Source organism: Megalobrama amblycephala, linkage group LG12 (genome assembly GCF_018812025.1).
Source record: "Megalobrama amblycephala isolate DHTTF-2021 linkage group LG12, ASM1881202v1, whole genome shotgun sequence".
Classification (NCBI taxonomy): Eukaryota; Metazoa; Chordata; class Actinopteri; order Cypriniformes; family Xenocyprididae; genus Megalobrama; species Megalobrama amblycephala.
In genome coordinates, this window is record NC_063055.1 from 697,874 (window position 1) to 717,418 (window position 19,545).

Consider the following 19,545-nt stretch of genomic DNA (forward strand, 5'->3'; position numbering starts at 1 on the left):
TAGTCAAACCAAGCTAACAGGAACGGGAACGTTCTGGCAAGGTTCTCTCAAAGTTATAAACAAACATTATTCCTGTAATGTAAACAGAAAAAGTTATCTGGTCTTTAATAACGTTATTAAAACACGTTCTAATTGGACGTTCGTCTAACGTTTTTTCAATGTTACGGCTTGTTTCAGAGCATGAACATTTCCCATGAACATTTTGTATTCATTTGAAACAGCTTCAGAAGTTGACGTGTCAGTGAAGCGATTCTGCTGAGTGTGTGTCATGTGATCAGACTGGCGCGAATCCAGATCAGCACTTCAGTGATGAGACTATCGTGCCGTTTACATTCCCATGAGCCTCTGAGACGGTCACATTATCCACACAGCGTCTTTAACCACGAGCTCTCTGCTGATGCGGTGTTTATCGGTGTGGTTGAGACAGTAACATTTCATTTTAGTGCTCATAAAGATTTAACTGCAGCTCTGAATATTAAACTTTCATCCTCCAAACACACATGATGTCCTTCTTCAAAGATAATCTGTGTTTGAGTTGAAGAACTGGACTGATTCTTGAATTATTGTATTCCTCCTCGGCTAAATTCAATTCGACCATCAGTTTTCACAATTTATGTGAAAAAAAGCTTCAAAAATTAAGTATTTATTGTGCACTTTAGTTAGATTAATTTAATAAAATGTGTGTTTTTTACAAGTGTGCTGAAATCATTGATCTTGTGCTGCACTGACTGACAGCTGCTGTTATCATAAAGAAAATTAATTATAATTTTATTACAGTTACTTTTCTTGAATAAGACATCTTTGATGACGTCTGCAGCCTTCAAATGCCGGAGGACGCAGCCTCAGAAATGAGACGCAGCTATTGTTTCGATTTAAAGGATTAGTTCACTTTCAAATGAAAATTTCCTGATAATTTACTCACCCCCATGTCATCCAAGATGTCCATGTCTTTCTTTCTTCAGTCGAAAAGAAATTTATGAAAACAGGTCAAAGTTTGAACTAATTGTTATATACTTAACTTTGGCCTGTGGAGGGCAGTAATACACTTAGCAGTGAGTAAATTCATTTTAATTTGAAAGTGAACTAATCCTTTAAGAGTGGCAGAATTTGTGTCGCGGCGACTCGTTAGGACACTGTAGATGAACATTCCATTTTTTGAAAATGTTTTGAGAATGTTACATTTGAATGTTCTCTCAGTGTTTAAAACAACACAACTTTTCTCTCAACTTTGCGAGAATTTAGATCAATATGAATAATGTTTTAAGAATGTTTTGCATTAATTTTTGCATAAATATTAAAAATATCATGGAAGTTATAATTGCTGGGTTAAAAACAACCCAAGTTGGGTTGAAGCCCAGCGATATTGCCTGCTTAAAATGAACCCAAAATATGTTTGAAATTAACATTTATGAATATGTTTAATAAATAAACATTTATTAATAAGTTTAATGAATGATAATTAAACAATGAACATTTATTAAATTGCAGTAATTATGTGTCTAATTTTTTAATTTCCAACCTATTTTGGGTTCATTTTAAGCCAGACATACAGTCACTATTAAACAATAGTTGAGTTCAATAAAACTATCCAGCAGGTTGGGTCAAACATTTAACCCAATCGCTGGGATTGTCCATTTTCAACCCAACTTGGGTTGTTTTTAACCCAGCATTTTTAAGAGTGTAGCTGGGCATATGTCAAAAATAATTAATTAGAGAAGTTGTCTCTCTTATTAATTAGGCCTATATTTCATCACTCTTTAATACAGCCTATTCAGATTTTGATGCCATTTTCTGTCCCATTATGTGCAATAAATCATATTTCAGCATAATAAAGGATGACATCACTAAACGAATCCGTCCACAGTCAGATCTGCTCTGTCCTGAATGGACCTCTGGTCATCTTCTGTCTCAGTTAATAATTGATGTCGCCTGACATTGTGCATGTCAGATGATATTCAATATTTAGTGCGTGTGTGAGGCTTTGACAGAGGAAATGAGTGAAGGGCATTTCAAGACTTAAATGAGACGGACAGACTTCACATGAATAATACAGCGGCTGACATGCCATTGACAATAAGATGCTTTGAGGATGTTTTTGCTCCGACGGCTGCTGTAAATGTTCCGCTGAAGTAGGTCACGGAGTCATTAAAGATGTACTTTTGCTCCTGAGTGAATATTATATTGCATTCGTAGGAATATAAAACTGTATGTTTTGCTTCATCTCAAGAGTCAAGGTCAATATTCAAGCAGGTTTGTCATGTGATCAAGGCAAAGATTTTAGGCTCTTTTGCTTCCATAATGTGTGTTCTTTCTTGAAAAAAAAGAAAGTATTGTATTTGTTTTTTTTTTTGTTTGTTATTTTATTTGTTTGCATCTGTAGATTTCAATCTTTAAAGGCGGAGAGTTTGAGTCAGAAATGACTTCAGCAGCTTTAACTTTACAGTTTTATTCATTTCTATATTCTGAAGGTTTGTTCATATATCATTCACATTTTATTCCTAAAAACATGGTGAAAATGACATTTTTCTGTCTGTTGACAGTGTTTTCTGATTTATGGAGTGATGAAAAGAGAAATACTTTAATATAAACTAGAATTTTATCCTGGCTTTTTCCAATGTTCAGATTTCTGTTCTGGAAATTTATGCAAATCTGTGTATATTCATGAAAATATTTTGTTATATTATATCCCAACTTGGGATATTTTTAACCCAGCATTTTTAGGAATATATATATATATATATTCTTAAAAATGCTGGGTTAAAAATATCCCAAGTTGGGATAAATATGGAGAAACCCAGCGTTTGGGTTAAATGTTTGAAATGAATAAATGTTTTATTTCACCCAAATATTGTTTAAAAATGACTATATGTCTGGCTTAAAATGAACCCAAAATTACACACATAATTACTGCAATTTAATAAATGTTTATTGTTTAATTATCATTGATTAAACTTATTAATAAATGTTCATTTATTAAACATATTCTAAAATGTTAATTTCAAACATTTTTGGGGCTCATTTTAAGCAAAATTTATTAATAAGTTTAATATATTATAATTAAATACTAACATTTATTAAACGGCTTATTAATAAATGTTCACCTTTTGATTATTATTGTTGTCTCTAGTAATTATGTGTCTGATTTTTAATTTCCAACATATTTTGGGTTCATTTTAAGCCAGACATAGTCATTTTTAAACAATATTTGGGTTAAATAAAACTATCCAGGTTGGGTCAAACATTTAACCCAACCGCTGGGTTTCTCCATATTTATCCCAACTTGGGTTATTTTTAACCCAGCATTTTTGAGAATATATATATTTACACTGTAAAAATATAAACAAAACATAATAATATAACAAAATATTTTCACGAATTATAATTTTTTTTTCTTCTGTCAAATCACCTTAAACTACCCAGCAGGTTTGGCAAAGATTTAACCCAACCACTGGGTTAAAACTACCCAGCTTGTGTCGTTTTTAACCCAGCAGATGAAGGAGATGTAATGGACGCTGGGGTTTGCCGCTGGAGGACAGCAGGTGGCAGCAGTGAAGCACTGACGTTCTCTCCTCATCCACCCACCGCCTCTGATGGATGTCAGCGACTCCACAAACATTCATGATGGAAAAAGATTCCTGCTATATAAACGCTGCGGCTCCTCTGCTGCTTCTGAAGCCTTTCTCTCTGAGGTTCTCTTGAAGTGATGTTATTGTATGACTCCACAGGGCCGTAATTACAGGCCTGCAGGTCCATTGAGCTCTGAACCAGGCCGTCTCTCTCTCTGAGGTTTGATGGAGGAAAATGATTTCCACTCTGTCTCTGTATGATTCAAACGCACTGCAGCAAACCACAATGATACGTAATGACACATAAATCATATTCCGAGGAGGAAAAACAAGCATTGAGAGGAAAAAGCGTAGGCCAGCGCATGTTGTGCTAACACACCATCTGCATCCTTTAATGCGCAGACCTTTGAACATCTCTGAGAGAGAGAGGGATCTTTGTTGTGTAGCGATTCTCAGATCTTAGTATGTTGTTGGCAGAGCACCAGCGCTGTGTGTGTGTGTGTGAGGCCTTCGCTTTTGTCTTCAGATCATGGAGGCTTTTCTTTCTCCTCGTCTCAGAATCCGTCATATATCTCCTCTGCCTGGCGCAGACGTTCAGGAGAAGAACAGCTCGTCCTCCAAAGGTGAGCGAGGCTGTGGGAACAATAGCTGTGGAAGGAAAAACAGGGAGTATACGGATATCCCATCCCATTAACTGCGCCTTTTCCTGAAGAGCTTTCCAGCAGCATCCAGGAAGAGGATGAGGAGGTCACGAGCGCCCTTCCTCCCGCGCTGTCTGTCCATCACCTGTGATTCTGCAGAGAAAACTATGAGTGTGACGCCGTATTAATCGATCTTTGGTTATTTATGAGCTATATATTCTTCCTTCAACGACTTCAATCTTTTCACACGTTCCAATTCTCCCGCCGCTGAAACAAGCTCGTTTGTTTAATGAGGAGAGGTGAATATATTTGCACTCTTAAACATTTCATGAGCCGTTCATGCACAGCAATATATGCAGCGCTGGAATTTTGGAGAACTTGATAATTTGATTAGACTATATTTCACTGTTTTATATTGACACACTTTTTGTGTCTGTTTTGTAACATAAGCTCTAAAAATACTTTGTTAAAAATAACCCAAGATGGGTTAAAAATGGACAAACCCAGAGATTGGGGTGTTTTGACCCAGCGGTTGGGTTAAATATTTGACTCAACCTCCTGGGTAGTTATAGTTAGCCCAGCTATTGTTTAAAAATTACTATACTCAAAAAAAAAAATGCTGGGTTAAAAATAACCCAAGATGGGTTAAATATGGACAAACCCAGCGATTGAGTTGTTTTGACTCAGCGGTTGGGTTAAATATTTGACTCAACCTCCTGGGTAGTTATAGTTAGCCCAGCTATTGTTTAAAAATTATTACACTCTAAAAAAATGCTGGTTTAAAAATAACCCAAGTTGGGTTAAAAATGGACAAACCCAGAAAATGGGTTGTTTTGACCTAGCGGTTGGGTTAAATATTTGACCCAACCTGCTGGGTATTTTTATTTAGACCCGTTAAGGTTTAAAAATTATTACACTCTAAAAAAATGCTGGTTTAAAAATATCCCAAGTTGGGTTAAAAATGGACAAACCCAGAAAATGGGTTGTTTTGACCTAGCGGCTAGGTTAAATATTTGACCCAACCTGCTGGGTAGTTATAGTTAGCACAGCTATTGCTTAAAAATTACTACACTCTAAAAAAAATGCTGGGTTAAAAATAACCCAAGTTGGGTTAAATATGGACAAACCCAGTGATTGGGTTGTTTTGATCCAGCGGTTGGGTTAAATATTTGACCCAACCTGCTCGGTAGTTTTAATTAGCCCAGCTATTGTTTAAAAATTACTAAAAAATGCTGGGTTAAAACTAACCCAAGTTGGGTTAAAAATGGACAAATCCAGAGATTGGGTTGTTTTGACCTAGCGGTTGGGTTAAATATTTGACTCAACCTCCTGGGTAGTTATAGTTAGCCCAGCTACTGTTTAAAAATTACTATACGCTTAAAAAAAAATGCTGGGTTAAAAATAACCCAAGATGGGTTAAATATGGACAAACCCAGAGATTGGGGTGTTTTGACCCAGCGGTTGGGTTAAATGTTTGACCATGTCTGAACCTGATTTTTAATTTCCAACATATTTTGGGTTCATTTTAAGACAGCCATATAGTCATTTTTAAACAATAGTTGATTTAAATAAAACTACCCAGCATGTTGTTCAAACATTTAACCCAACCGCTGGGTTAAAACAAACAGGTTTCAATGTGGACGTCAAACTAAAGTCAGTTTATTTGTATAATGTTTTTCACAGTAGTCATGGTTTCAAAGCAGCTTTAATGTTTATAACATCTTCATATCTTCATGCATTACAGTTGCATTTATCTGATTAGAGCTGTGCGATAATATAGTTACATTTTACACCAACACAATCAATCAAACGGCTGAGATTGCGTGTGTTCCTCAAACACGATCCGCCGGACTCGCTGGAGTTGTGTTATGCTGTGTTTGGAGAGAGACTGACCTGTTCTCAGTGTTCGTAAACATCTCGAGACACGACTGGACACGCCTGCAGCTCCAGCGAGGACACTCGTATCTAGGAATCTGCTGGCGCTGAATAAGGCCTGCTGGTAAATCAGGACTTGTCCGGGTAGCTTTTCATGCAGGATTCTTCAGGTGGCCTGATTTGAGGTCATCGAGCACAAAACAGAAACTGTCTTTCTAGCAGCAGGAAATGATGAATAAGAAATGTGAGCTCTGAATAGTCAGATAATGTTGGACTTGCACATACGCATGCATAGCCAGTAAGTAACTGCGATGCACGGGCTGAAAAATTGATGAGCACTATGGTGTGCCAGCGCTGGCACGATTATTTATTCAGCAGAAGCTGTGAGTGCTTGTCACTGTACCAGCAGGTTTACCTACATCTAACCTTTCAGAGCCGCACTCCAATCCAAACGCGCCTCACCCAGCGTATGTAGTGCCTCATCAGCTCCTATTATTTCACAGGACACACTCTGGTGATGTGCAGCTGCTCCCCAAAGATGGCCTGAACCCGCCGTTCCTCGACTGTCACAGTCTATTACAGCTCTGGAGTCAGAAGTGTGTGACTTATTCATGGCTTCAGATCAGGCCGAAACAGTCCAGTCTTTCTTTAAAATGCTCTTTTATATGATACGACAAACAATATAACTTGTTTTTAGGGTTCTATCTATCTATCTATCTATCTATCTATCTATCTATTTACACTCTAAAAAATGCTGGGTTAAAAAAAACAAACAAAAAAAAAACAAGTTGGGTTATATATGGACAACCCCAGTTTTGACCCAGCGGTTGGGTTAAATGTTTGCCCAGCCTGCTGGGTAGTTTTATTTAACTCAACTATTGTTTGAAAATTACTATATTGCTTATTAATAAATGTTCACCTTTTGATTGTTATTGTTGCCTCTAGTAATTATGTGTCTGATTGATAATTTCCAACATATTTTGGGTTCATTTTAAGTCAGACATATAGTCATTTTTAATCAATAGTTGGGTTAAATAAAACTGCCCAGCAGGATGAGCTAACATTTTAACCCAACTGCTGGGATAAAACAACCCATTCGCTGGTTTTGTCCATATTTAACCCAACTTGGGTTGTTTTTAACTCAGCATTTGGACTTGGGTTGTTTTTTAACCCAGCATTTGGTGGGTTTGTCCATATTTAGCCCAACTTGGGTTGTTTTTAACCCAGCATTTGGACTTGGGTTAATTTTTAACCCAGCATTTGGTGGGTTTGTCCATATTTAACCCAACTTGGGTTGCTTTTTAACCCAGCATTTGGTGGGTTTGTCCATATTTAACCCAACTTGGTTTGTTTTTAACCCAGCATTTGGACTTGGGTTGTTTTTTTTTAACCCAGCATTTGGTGGGTTTGTCCATATTTAGCCCAACTTGGATTGTTTTTTAACGCAGTATTTGCTGGGTTTGTCCACATTTAACCCAACTTGGGTTGTTTTTAACCCAGCATTTGGACTTGGGTTGTTTTTAACCCAGCATTTGTCGGGTTTGTCCATATTTAGCCCAACTTGGGTTGTTTTTAACCCAGCATTTGGTGGGTTTGTCCATATTTAACCCAACTTGGGTTGTTTTTTAACCCAGCATTTGGTGGGTTTGTCCATATTTAACCCAACTTGGGTTGTTTTTAACCCAGCATTTGGACTTGGGTTGTTTTTTAACCCAGCATTTGTCGGGTTTGTCCATATTTAGCCCAACTTGGGTTGTTTTTAACCCAGCATTTGGTGGGTTTGTCCATATTTAACCCAACTTGGGTTGTTTTTAACCCAGCATTTGGACTTGGGTTGTTTTTTAACCCAGCATTTGTCGGGTTTGTCCATATTTAGCCCAACTTGGGTTGTTTTTAACCCAGCATTTGGTGGGTTTGTCCATATTTAACCCAACTTGGGTTGTTTTTTAACCCAGCATTTGGTGGGTTTGTCCATATTTAACCCAACTTGGGTTGTTTTTAACCCAGCATTTGGACTTGGGTTGTTTTTTAACCCAGTATTTGCTGGGTTTGTCCATATTTAGCCCAACTTGGGTTTATTAAGTTTGGAATCATTAAGGTTTTTTTTATGTTTTTGAGTAAAGTCTCTTTTGCTCACCAAGGCTGTGTTTATTTTATCAAAACTACACAAAAACAGCATCACATGATCCTTCATAAATCATTCCAATGTTATTTTTGTGCTCAGTTATTATCAGATATTATGGGTGCTCAATTATTAATAAAGTTTCTGATTATTATCAGTGTTGAAAACAGTTGAACAGCATTTATCTGAAATAGAATCTTTTGTAACATTATAAATGTCTTTACTGTCACTTTTGATCAATTTAATGCATCATTACTTAATAAAAGTATTATTATATTATATTATTATTTTACATTATACTTACCCCAAGCTTTTGAATGGTAGTGTATTGTGGTTTCCAAATAAAACTGACAAGAAAAATATATAATTGCACGCTCGCTACGCTTGGTTTGTATCGCTGCGGAGTTGCACCAGGTAGCTCCGCCCACACAGAAACCTTATTGGATCAAAAAACGCTATTCATGAATATTTGATCACTAAACATGGACACGGTTTTCCTGTGGAATTGGACTACTTTAACAGTTGCCACATGTTATTTTTCATTTGAAACGACCCCAAATAATATGATATTTAGCCCCTGGAATGTGATATTCCAGATATTTCGTTCTGTGTAGCAAATAGGCTGGTTTTGTTGTGAAAACCTGGCAACCCTGACGAGAAGAGTCTGATCTTGGAAGGTAGAAAACACTGAATATTATATGACATTTCCCTCAAATTACGTGCAAGGTATGATTTCTAGTTTTACGCTCTCCACAGAAAGCGATTTGTCACGTTCACGTTTCGCATTCAGCAGGCTTTGATGTGGACAGACGAATTATACTCATTATTCTGGACACAGTCTAAGGGAATAAATCATGAATAGGACACAGTGAATGAAAAATCACCTCAGAGCTGGCTTTAGCTTATGCATCTGACGGATCTGGATGATTTTAGTGGCCATTGGAAAACCTTAAAAGAGAATATATTATATGTGTAATGTTTTACTTCTGTTACATTGAATTGTTTCGACTTGCACAGGCCGCGGTGAGAATATACTGTATATAATTACTTTATAAAGCTGTGCTCAAACATAAACACTTCTGTTGTGTGAATATCAAATATCACAGGATTCTGTTGCCTGGCTGCAAATAAAACAGACACACAAACGCAGTTACATGGATTAAAATAATAGACAACAATGAGTTGCTGAGAGATTCAATTGTTCTCCTGTCGGTATTCAAGTATGTCAGTGGTTCTTTGCACTGGAAAAATTATTGTAAATTTAACTGTAAATTTGGTGTGATTTACTTTTTACTCAGAAATTTTTAGTAAATTTCACAAATAATAACAAAAAAATGGGAAGTAACACATTGAATCAAATTTAATTAATTTTAATCAAAAGTAGTATTTTCTCGTAAAACGTACTCCAATAGTCTTTATTTACAACAGCGTGTGCTTGAGGTTTAGTCTTCATCTTTATGCTTGACATGATTCAGGCGTCGTGAAATGAACTGTCATTATGTAAGCAGCGTTACACCCTCTAATTACTGCTTTAGCACTGGATGTAGATATATGTAGCCTGACTGACAGAGTAATAATGCAGCGCAGAAACACATATAAACACATCGTTATATACTGCTGCGACGCTCTTCGTTCACTCCGTGTTTTAATGATTCAGATGTAGTGGAACGTTTGAGCGTAGATAAAGTGTTGATGTGTTTGAATGGAGCTTGTGTTTCAGGGGTCACACTGTGCCGGAGATGACAGGACCACCGGAGAGGAGTTTCTCACACACAAAGGCCGAGGGGCCCAGAGCGTCTCGCTTCACCTCTCTCTCTCTGTGTGTGTGTGTGTGTGTGTGTGTTCAGTTTCAGTGCAGGCTGCATTATTAGTATGATTGTTTTACACACAATTCCTTTTTTATTTTCCTTTCTTTTAATTTGATATACACTCTAAAAAAAATCATTTTTGGGGGTTATTTTTTGTGCAGCGTCTGGGTCGTTTTTGTGTTACACAGATCCTGGGTCAGACGTAACAACCCAGCGTTTGGGTCGTTTTTGTGTTACACAGATCCTGGGTCAGACGTAACAACCCAGCGTTTGGGTCGTTTTTGTGTTACCCAGATCCTGGGTCAGACGTAACAACCCAGCGTTTGGGTCGTTTTTGTGTTACCCAGATCCTGGGTCAGACGTAACAACCCAGCGTTTGGGTCGTTTTTGTGTTACCCAGATCCTGGGTCAGACGTAACAACCCAGCGTTTGGGTCGTTTTTGTGTTACCAGATCCTGGGTCAGACGTAACAACCCAGCGTTTGGGTCGTTTTTGTGTTACACAGATCCTGGGTCAGACGTAACAACCCAGCGTTTGGGTCGTTTTTGTGTTACACAGATCCTGGGTCAGACGTAACAACCCAGCGTTTGGGTCGTTTTTGTGTTACCCAGATCCTGGGTCAGACGTAACAACCCAGCGTTTGGGTCGTTTTTGTGTTACCCAGATCCTGGGTCAGACGTAACAACCCAGCGTTTGGGTCGTTTTTGTGTTACCCAGATCCTGGGACAGACGTAACAACCCAGCGTTTGGGTCGTTTTTGTGTTACCCAGATCCTGGGACAGACGTAACAACCCAGCGTTTGGGTCGTTTTTGTGTTACCCAGATCCTGGGACAGACGTAACAACCCAGCGTTTGGGTCGTTTTTGTGTTACCCAGATCCTGGGTCAGACGTAACAACCCAGCGTTTGGGTCGTTTTTGTGTTACACAGATCCTGGGTCAGACGTAACAACCCAGCGTTTGGGTCGTTTTTGTGTTACACAGATCCTGGGTCAGACGTAACAACCCAGCGTTTGGGTCGTTTTTGTGTTACCCAGATCCTGGGACAGACGTAACAACCCAGCGTTTGGGTCGTTTTTGTGTTACCCAGATCCTGGGACAGACGTAACAACCCAGCGTTTGGGTCGTTTTTGTGTTACCCAGATCCTGGGACAGACGTAACAACCCAGCGTTTGGGTCGTTTTTGTGTCACCCAGCTCCTGTTTAATTTTTACTTCTAACATTTGTTAAACAAGCTTAAATGTAGGCAATATGTATTAAAAGTTATATAAAATATGGTTGAAAATAAAGGAATTATCATGCAAACCAGTGGTTGTGTGGAGTATTTAAAAAGGTTTAGAGGATGTAAGTTAATCTGTAAACATTAATTCATGTATGAAGTAAAAAAAAAAGCTAGTATTATAGTAAAAATTAATCAACCCATTATATTGGGTTAAATCAACCCAATTTACTGAGTAAAATTAACCCCACATGTGTTCTGTCCCTTGGGTTGTTGTTTTTAGTGTATAATTGTAATATGTGAGCAGGGATGAGGAAGAGAATCCAAATGCAAGCACAAACATACAACGTTACAATAATATATTGATGCAAAAACTTGAGAAAATGAGATCCAGGCAGTAGATAAAGTTGATGAAAAATTATTTATTCATTACAATTAAATTTAGCCTCACACGCAAACTTTAATCGATAATGAAAATACTTAATAACACTAAAAGGTAAAATAACCATCATAAAGTATTAGTCAATAGTTAATAGTAAAATTTAGAGTATTGTAAAATTTAGAGTATTATAATCCAGAGTATTGTATCTAATAGATGAAGATCAAAAAAATAAAATAAAACATTATACATTTGCAGAAGAGAGAGAGAAGCAGAAGACAAGGAGAGCAAAGGAGGGAAAAAGCTGAATTATCAATGACTCGGTCAGCTTTATACCATGAGCATATAGGGAAATTTACATCCCACTCAAATTGATGTTTTTGTTCTAAAAGAAAAGGTTAATTTCACCCATTACATCATCTACTGGTCCAGTGTCAAAAATAGTTGTTTTTATCCCCTATAGGGAATTTTGCAAATCTTACCCTTTTAAATGTCATCAGGAAAAATAACAGACATATTTTGATCAGATTCAAATGAGCAATAATTCTGAAAAAAAACACCACTTCTGCCGTATTTGGCAGTCGTCCAATGTCTAACCACAAACGTGTCAGCGTGACCTGTCACACTAGAACACTTGAAGAACAATTGAACATAGAAATCATACTCTTAAATATAAAATAACCATAAGAGTACAATCACCAGTGAATACTTGAAAATATGATAAGAATTAATCTATAAAGTATGAGTACATCAATATATGAAAGCAAAAGTCATAAGCCATAAATGATTAAAAATAAATATTAATAAAAGTGCATGAATATGAATATTGACCATTTCGGATCCATCAATATAAATAAAATAATTTTAAAAAGTTCTAAAAGGGGGTTTTCGCAGTGAAGGCATCTTTTCTCGCCTACTATGACATAAATCCAAATGAAACGGCTTTGCAAACAAGAACAAATGTAGCGTGGGGCTTGATTTGACTGGACAGCTGAATGGTAGTGAATTGCTATTGGTGGATCTCATGTGAGTGACAGATTGCCCCGCCCTCATTATCAGAGAAGAGATGTCGCTGCAAGAGATTAATCTGATTAAAGATTACGAAGAACATGAATAATGATGTGCACCGATTAATCATTTAGAATAATATTCCACGAAAAACAATAATTATCCATTTAACTTTAAAGGTTACGGCAGATGCCCATATAAGATATGAATATTCCATCAATATAATTAAAGGGAAAAACAGAGAAGGAAAAAATAAAATAAAATTAAGTGTCAGTTTCTGTCAGTCTGTGATGATGATGAAGCTCCACGTGCTTGTGTTGTATTAATCGTGAAGTAAACACACACACACACACACACTCTGTTCGTGTGTGATAGTGCTGGTGAATTTCGCGCAGATGAGCGTCTGACAGCAGCTCCGATGAAACAAAAGCTCGCAGAGGACCGAGGCTCCTCCCTGAGTGTGTGTGTGTGTGTGTGTGTGTGTGTGACAGCTGCTGTGAGCTCAGCTCAGTAAAGCTTCATCTCTAATAGGATGAGCAGCCGCTCGTGTGTGTGTGAAGCTGCATGATCCGCGCATTGTTCCTTTCGTTGTTTCTCTCATATTTCTGCGGATTGATCGATCAGTGATCGGATGTGATCGGGATTTCTGATGGATCTATCGATGTGAAGAAGGTGTCAAACGCGGTACGTATAATAGAGAGATTCAAGTTGAGCGCGAGCTGCTCTTCCATATGATCGCGCGCGCTGTGTTTGTGGTGATGATGATGATGATGATGTTTAGAACGATATTGTTTCTTTCTCTCGCGCGTTACTTTGATCGAATGCGCGGTGGTTTTATGACGTCACTCCGCTAAACTTCTACAATAATGCATCGCTAGAAACTCATTGATTAGCGGTGCGTAAATAAAGTCAGGGAATATGAGGGTGTGACGGACAAAAACATCACCGTGTTCTACTGCAAATTTATTAATTATGAGATTTTTTGACTATTGCAATGTAATAAATGTGTGAAGCGCAGCGCGGGGCTGTAGTTATGAATGGACGGAGGTATGAAAATATGAATATGTTGTTGTAGTCTGCTGAAGATGATGTGATGTAGTCATTTGCTTTAAGTTTTTCTGTGTTATTAAAATAATTTTAGCACTGACACATAATAAAGGTTCCAAATTTTTTTTTGGGTTCCCCAAAGAACCTTATCAGTTCCTAATTTTCTTAGTGTGAAGATCATTTTAGTGTTTCTGTGGAAGTTTCTTTCCTCATGGAACCTACAGAAGCCAATATAGATGCTTTATTTGTACGTGTGTAACAGGTATCGGACACCGAACCCTGAGGCGAGGTCGTCGCTCCTGTGACCCCTGAGGTCGTGCAGGGTGTGTCCGTGTCAGCGCTCGGCCCGTTTCTATGACTTTATCCCTGAATGAACGCGATCCGACAGACTTCTTCAGCTGGCTTTAACAATAAACGGCATCTGTGGTCAGCGTTTAGTCTTTCGCTCGTTCTCAGCAGTGAGCGGTTTGATTTGTGGCTCAGAATAAAATAGTGTTTGTTAATCTCATTGTCTGCTGTCGGTTTTGTGTTCTTCTCCCTGTGATATGGCAGACGGCCACGCGTCCTGACCGACCGAGCCAAGATTCCACAACTATCAGGGCTTTAGATTCACGTGGCTTCGTCTTGAGGTGGATTTCAGGTGTTTTATTTGAAACACGTCGGCTGTGAAGCTGATTCGGTCTCCACTTCAGTTTATATATGACCTACACTCTAAAAATGCTGGGTTAAAAATAATACAAGTTGGGTTGAAAATGGACAAACCCAGAGACTGAGTTGTTTTAACCCAGTGGTTGGGTTAAATGTTTGCTGGGTAGTTTTATTTATCCCAAATATTGTTTAAAAATGACTTGATGGCTGACTTAAAATGAACCCAAAATACGTTGGAAATTAAAAATCAGACACAATATTACTAGAGGCAACAATAATAATCAAAAGGTGAACATTTATTAATAAAAAGCAATTAATAAATGTTTATTGTTTAATTATTATTCATTAAACATTAATAAATGTTCATTGCCAACATACTTTGGGTTAATTTGAAGCAAGCAATACAGTCATTTTTAAACAAAACTACCCAGTAGGTTAGGCAAACATTTAACTCAACTGCTGGGTTAATACAAAGCAACCCAATCGCTGGGTTATAACAATTCAGTCGCTGGGTTAAAACAACCCAATCGCTGGGTTAAAACAATCCAATCGCTGGGTTAAAACAATCCAATCGCTGGGTTAAAACAACCCAATTGCTGGGTTATAACAACATAATCGCTGGGTTAAAACAACCCATTCGCTGGGTTAAAACAATCCAATTGCTGGGTTATAACAACATAATCGCTGGGTTAAAACAACCCAATCGCTGGGTTAAAACAATCCAATCGCTGGGTTAAAACAATCCAATCGCTGGGTTAAAACAACCCAATTGCTGGGTTATAACAACATAATCGCTGGGTTAAAACAACCCAATCGCTGGGTTAAAACAACCCATTCGCTGGGTTAAAACAACCCATTCGCTGGGTTAAAACAATCCAATTGCTGGGTTATAACAACATAATCGCTGGGTTAAAACAATCCAATCGCTGGGTTAAAACAATCCAATCGCTGGGTTAAAACAACCCAATTGCTGGGTTAAAACAACCCAATTGCTGGGTTATAACAACATAATCGCTGGGTTAAAACAACCCAATCGCTGGGTTAAAACAATCCAATCGCTGGGTTAAAACAATCCAATCGCTGGGTTAAAACAACCCAATCGCTGGGTTATAACAACATAATCGCTGGGTTAAAACAACCCATTCGCTGGGTTAAAACAACCCAATCGCTGGGTTAAAACAACCCATTCGCTGGGTTAAAACAATCCAATCGCTGGGTTATAACAACCCATTCGCTGGGTTATAACAACCCATTCGCTGGGTTAAAACAATCCAATCGCTGGGTTAAAACAACCCAATCGCTGGGTTATAACAACCCAATCGCTGGGTTATAACAACATTATCGCTGGGTTAAAACAACCCATTCGCTGGGTTAAAACAACCCATTCGCTGGGTTAAAACAATCCAATCGCTGGGTTAAAACAACCCATTCGCTGGGTTAAAACAACCCAATCGCTGGGTTATAACAACATAATTGCTGGGTTAAAACAACCCAATCGCTGGGTTAAAACAACATAATTGCTGGGTTATAACAACATAATTGCTGGGTTAAAACAACCCAATCGCTGGGTTAAAACATGCCAATCATCGGGATTGTCCATTTTCAACCAAACTTGGGTTGTTTTTAACCCAGCATTTTTTAGAGTCTAGTGTCTGAAGAACAGCAACACACGAATCATGTCTCTAGTTTGAGCACTTCTGTGATACTGATTCATTTTCAGTGAAAATGTCGTACGGTTAGCAATCAGGAAAAGGTTATCTAGCAGTGTTTATTCTGTTCATGGTGCATTAAAAAGAGAGAATTTAACTCTGAAGGTAAACAGCAGGAAGCGCCGTCAGTCGTCCGGCTGATAAAGCGCTGAATTTAGTGGCACAAAAGCAGATTGTAATGAGGGGCATCGGATGAGAACGGCATTGAGCGCGACTGATGGCTGTTCGTCACACCAGTGTATTTACATTCTCCTAGTCAAGGCCAGGAGGATCCGCTCAGCCTGAATTATTGATGAATTGCACTCAATTATGTTAAAGCAGCACAGTGTAAATCACAGGCTCAGAAACGCTGTCGATCCGTCTCATCTATGATCATGTGTAATGCATGAGCGACTCTGGGCGGCCACATTACTGCGTAATTGGAACATTTAAGTGGATTATAGAGCATATGTGTTTGAAGCAGGAAAACTCTTCGTTCTTTTTAACTGTTCGGTTTTGAACAGTTTTGATTGCTGAGCTTTAAAACACTCAAATATTTGGTAACTTTACAATAAGGTTTCATTTGTTAACATTAGCTATAATAAACTAAGAATGATCGATACTTCTACTGCATTTATTTATCTTAGTTAATGTCAACAGTTGCTAATACATGTTTAGTTAATGCATTAATGCACTGTGAACTAACATGAAACTAATGTTTGTATTAACTAACAAAGTTTAATATATGTTGTAAAAATATATATAAAATATGAGACCTTATTTATCCAAGGGACAGAACACATGTTGGGTTCATTTTACCCAGCTAATTTGTTTATTTAACCCAGCATAATGGGTTGATTCATTTTTACAATAATACTAGCTTAATTTTATTTATTTTTTTACTTCATGAATCAATGTTTACAGATTAACTTAAATCCTCTAAACTGGTTTGCATGATAATTCCTTTATTTTCGATCATATTTTATAGTATAGCATATTTTATATCGTTTTTAATACATATTGCCTACATTTAAGCTTGTTTAACAAATATTAGAAGTAAAAATTAAACATTTAGAAGTAATTCAAGTGTATTCGACCAGTCTCTGTTGTCGTGTTTCCACCGTAACGCCGCTGGATCTCGTGCCCGAGATGACTCATGTTCGGCGGGGGAACTGATAACTTCAGACTGCCGCCTGCATTTCAACGCGAAAACTACCCAAACACTGGGTTGTTACGTCTGACCCAGGATCTGGGTAACACGAAAACTACCCAAACACAGGGTTGTTACATCTGACCCGGGATCTGGGTAACACGAAAACTACCCAAACACTGGGTTGTTACGTCTGACCCGGGATCTGGGTAACACAAAAACTACCCAAACGCTGGGTTTTTACGTCTGACCCAGGATCTGGGTAACACGAAAACTACCCAAACGCTGGGTTGTTACGTCTGACCCGGGATCTGGGTAACACAAAAACTACCCAAACACTGGGTTGTTACGTCTGACCCGGGATCTGGGTAACACAAAAACTACCCAAATGCTGGGTTGTTACGTCTGACCCAGGATCTGGGTAACACGAAAACTACCCAAACGCTGGGTTGTTACGTCTGACCCAGGATCTGGGTAACACAAAAACTACCCAAACACTGGGTTGTTACGTCTGACCCAGGATCTGGGTAACACAAAAACTACCCAAACACTGAAAAAATAACCCCCAAAAATGACCCAAAAGGCTCAACCCAGGACTTGGGTAGAAAAAATAACCCAAGATGTTTTAGAGTGTATGCATTCTGCATGTTTGTTTGTTTTTAATGGCTTCATTCTGATTGTAGTTGTGATTTATGGAGAAATTGTGATTGGAGTAAACGCCTGTTAGCAGTGTTTTATTTATTGAATACAAATAAATGGGGGTTAAATATCTTTAGTTCTATTCTAAGTTTTAATAACTCAATTATGTTTTTCACTATGAATATGAAAAAAAAAAAAACTGGTGTGGTGTTAAAAAAGATACACTTTACAAAATACAATATAGGGTAATAAAAATCAATTCGAAGAGCAGTAGTTTAAGGTGAAGTTTGAGCTGAAGTCAGTCAGGCTGGATGTGTTTAGTGTTTTTGATCATCATTGTGCTCATATATTAGCGAACTGAAGTCTGTGTTCCTTCAGTCGTGGGATTCATAAGAAAGAGTTTTGAGCCGGAAAGCAGATCAATAAGTGTTGCAATGACGATAAACTGACTGTAAACGCTGTGACGAGGTGAATATGATCACAGAATGATGCTGAGACTCATTTGTGTTTTCTGTTGTAAGCTTGTGTGTGTGAGTGTGTTCTCTCACAGGTTCTGGAGAGTTTGTGGTGTCGTGTGTGTGTTTCCACATGCGGCGGTGAGAGAGAGAGAGAGGGACGGTGCATGTGTCTCGTCCCCAGGCCCGGCGTTTGGCACTGCCTCTCTCATCTATTAATCATGGCGACTGCTTTCTTATTCCGTTGCCATAGTTTCAGGCTGAAACACTGTTGGTGTGTGTGTGTGTGTGTGTGTGAGGGGCCATGGGACGTTACAGACCCGCAGAGCCGCTTAAAGGAGCCACGGCGGCCTTCAGCGCTGGACAATGATGTACAGACACAGAATGATTAGAGCTCGTCCCGTTGTGTGTGAGAGAAATCTGTGGAAAAACAGAAAAGGTTCTGCCAGGACATTATCTGTCAGGTTTACAGATTTAAACCTAAAACACAATGCGTCATTCAAAAGACGAGTAAGCTAAAACACCTGTGAAAAATCAATACAGAAAATCGCTCTATTCTTGTCTTAAAGGGATCGTTCAAGCAAACATGATCTGTCATGTTGTTCAAACCTGCGGTAACACTTTACAATAAGATCTTGTTTGGGTTAGTTAATTCATTAACTAACATGAACTAACAATGAGTAATATATTTTTACAGCATTTATTAGTGTTAGTTAATCAAAATGTTTTAACTAATATCTTTTGTCATTAATAATGTATTAGTAAATGTTGAGATTAAGAAATGCTGTAGAAGTATTGTTAGTTCGAGTTAACTAATATAGTTAACTAATGTTAACAAATGAAACCTTATTGTCTTCTTGAAGAATGTTGGGAACGAACAGCATTGGAAATCAAAAACAGATTTCTCGAAATATCTTCAGTCATACGTGTTTGGAATGACATGAGGACGAGTAAATGAGCGTTGACATGCATTAACCCGATTAAAGCTGATACATGTGTTCATGTGTTCAGACTATGAGTCAATCAAAAATCACAGCCAATCAGAAGAGCGTGTGGGCGGGCTCTTTCATCAAGCTCCAACGGCACTCACAACAAAATGTACTGAAGGCCAAAAGGTTAAAAAAAAACAAATGAATTTTAACGTCAACAATACGTAAAATACTTGTATTGTTTGTGTGTTGTACACATATTTAATTTAACACATATTGTTTGACGTGTTACAATTCACGTGTTTTTGAACCTTTTGGCCTGCCATAGAAATGGCTACATGATCAAATTCATGAATATTACACCATTTTAACA

The 19,545-nt window shown here is 38.0% G+C and overlaps 1 protein-coding gene across 4 annotated transcripts in view; it reads left to right on the forward strand.

Moving 5' to 3' along the window:
* The first annotated feature begins 12,113 nt into the window (after positions 1–12,113).
* Positions 12,114–19,545, forward strand: part of sema6a (sema domain, transmembrane domain (TM), and cytoplasmic domain, (semaphorin) 6A) — an 81,240-nt gene continuing 73,808 nt past the window's right edge. The window contains exon 1 of one of the 4 annotated variants that reach the window (XM_048208731.1): positions 12,114–13,300. The gene's annotated coding sequence lies outside the window, so the exon portion shown is untranslated. The remainder of the gene's footprint in view (positions 13,301–19,545) is intronic. The other 3 variants (XM_048208733.1, XM_048208732.1, XM_048208734.1) reach the window with 3 other exon arrangements.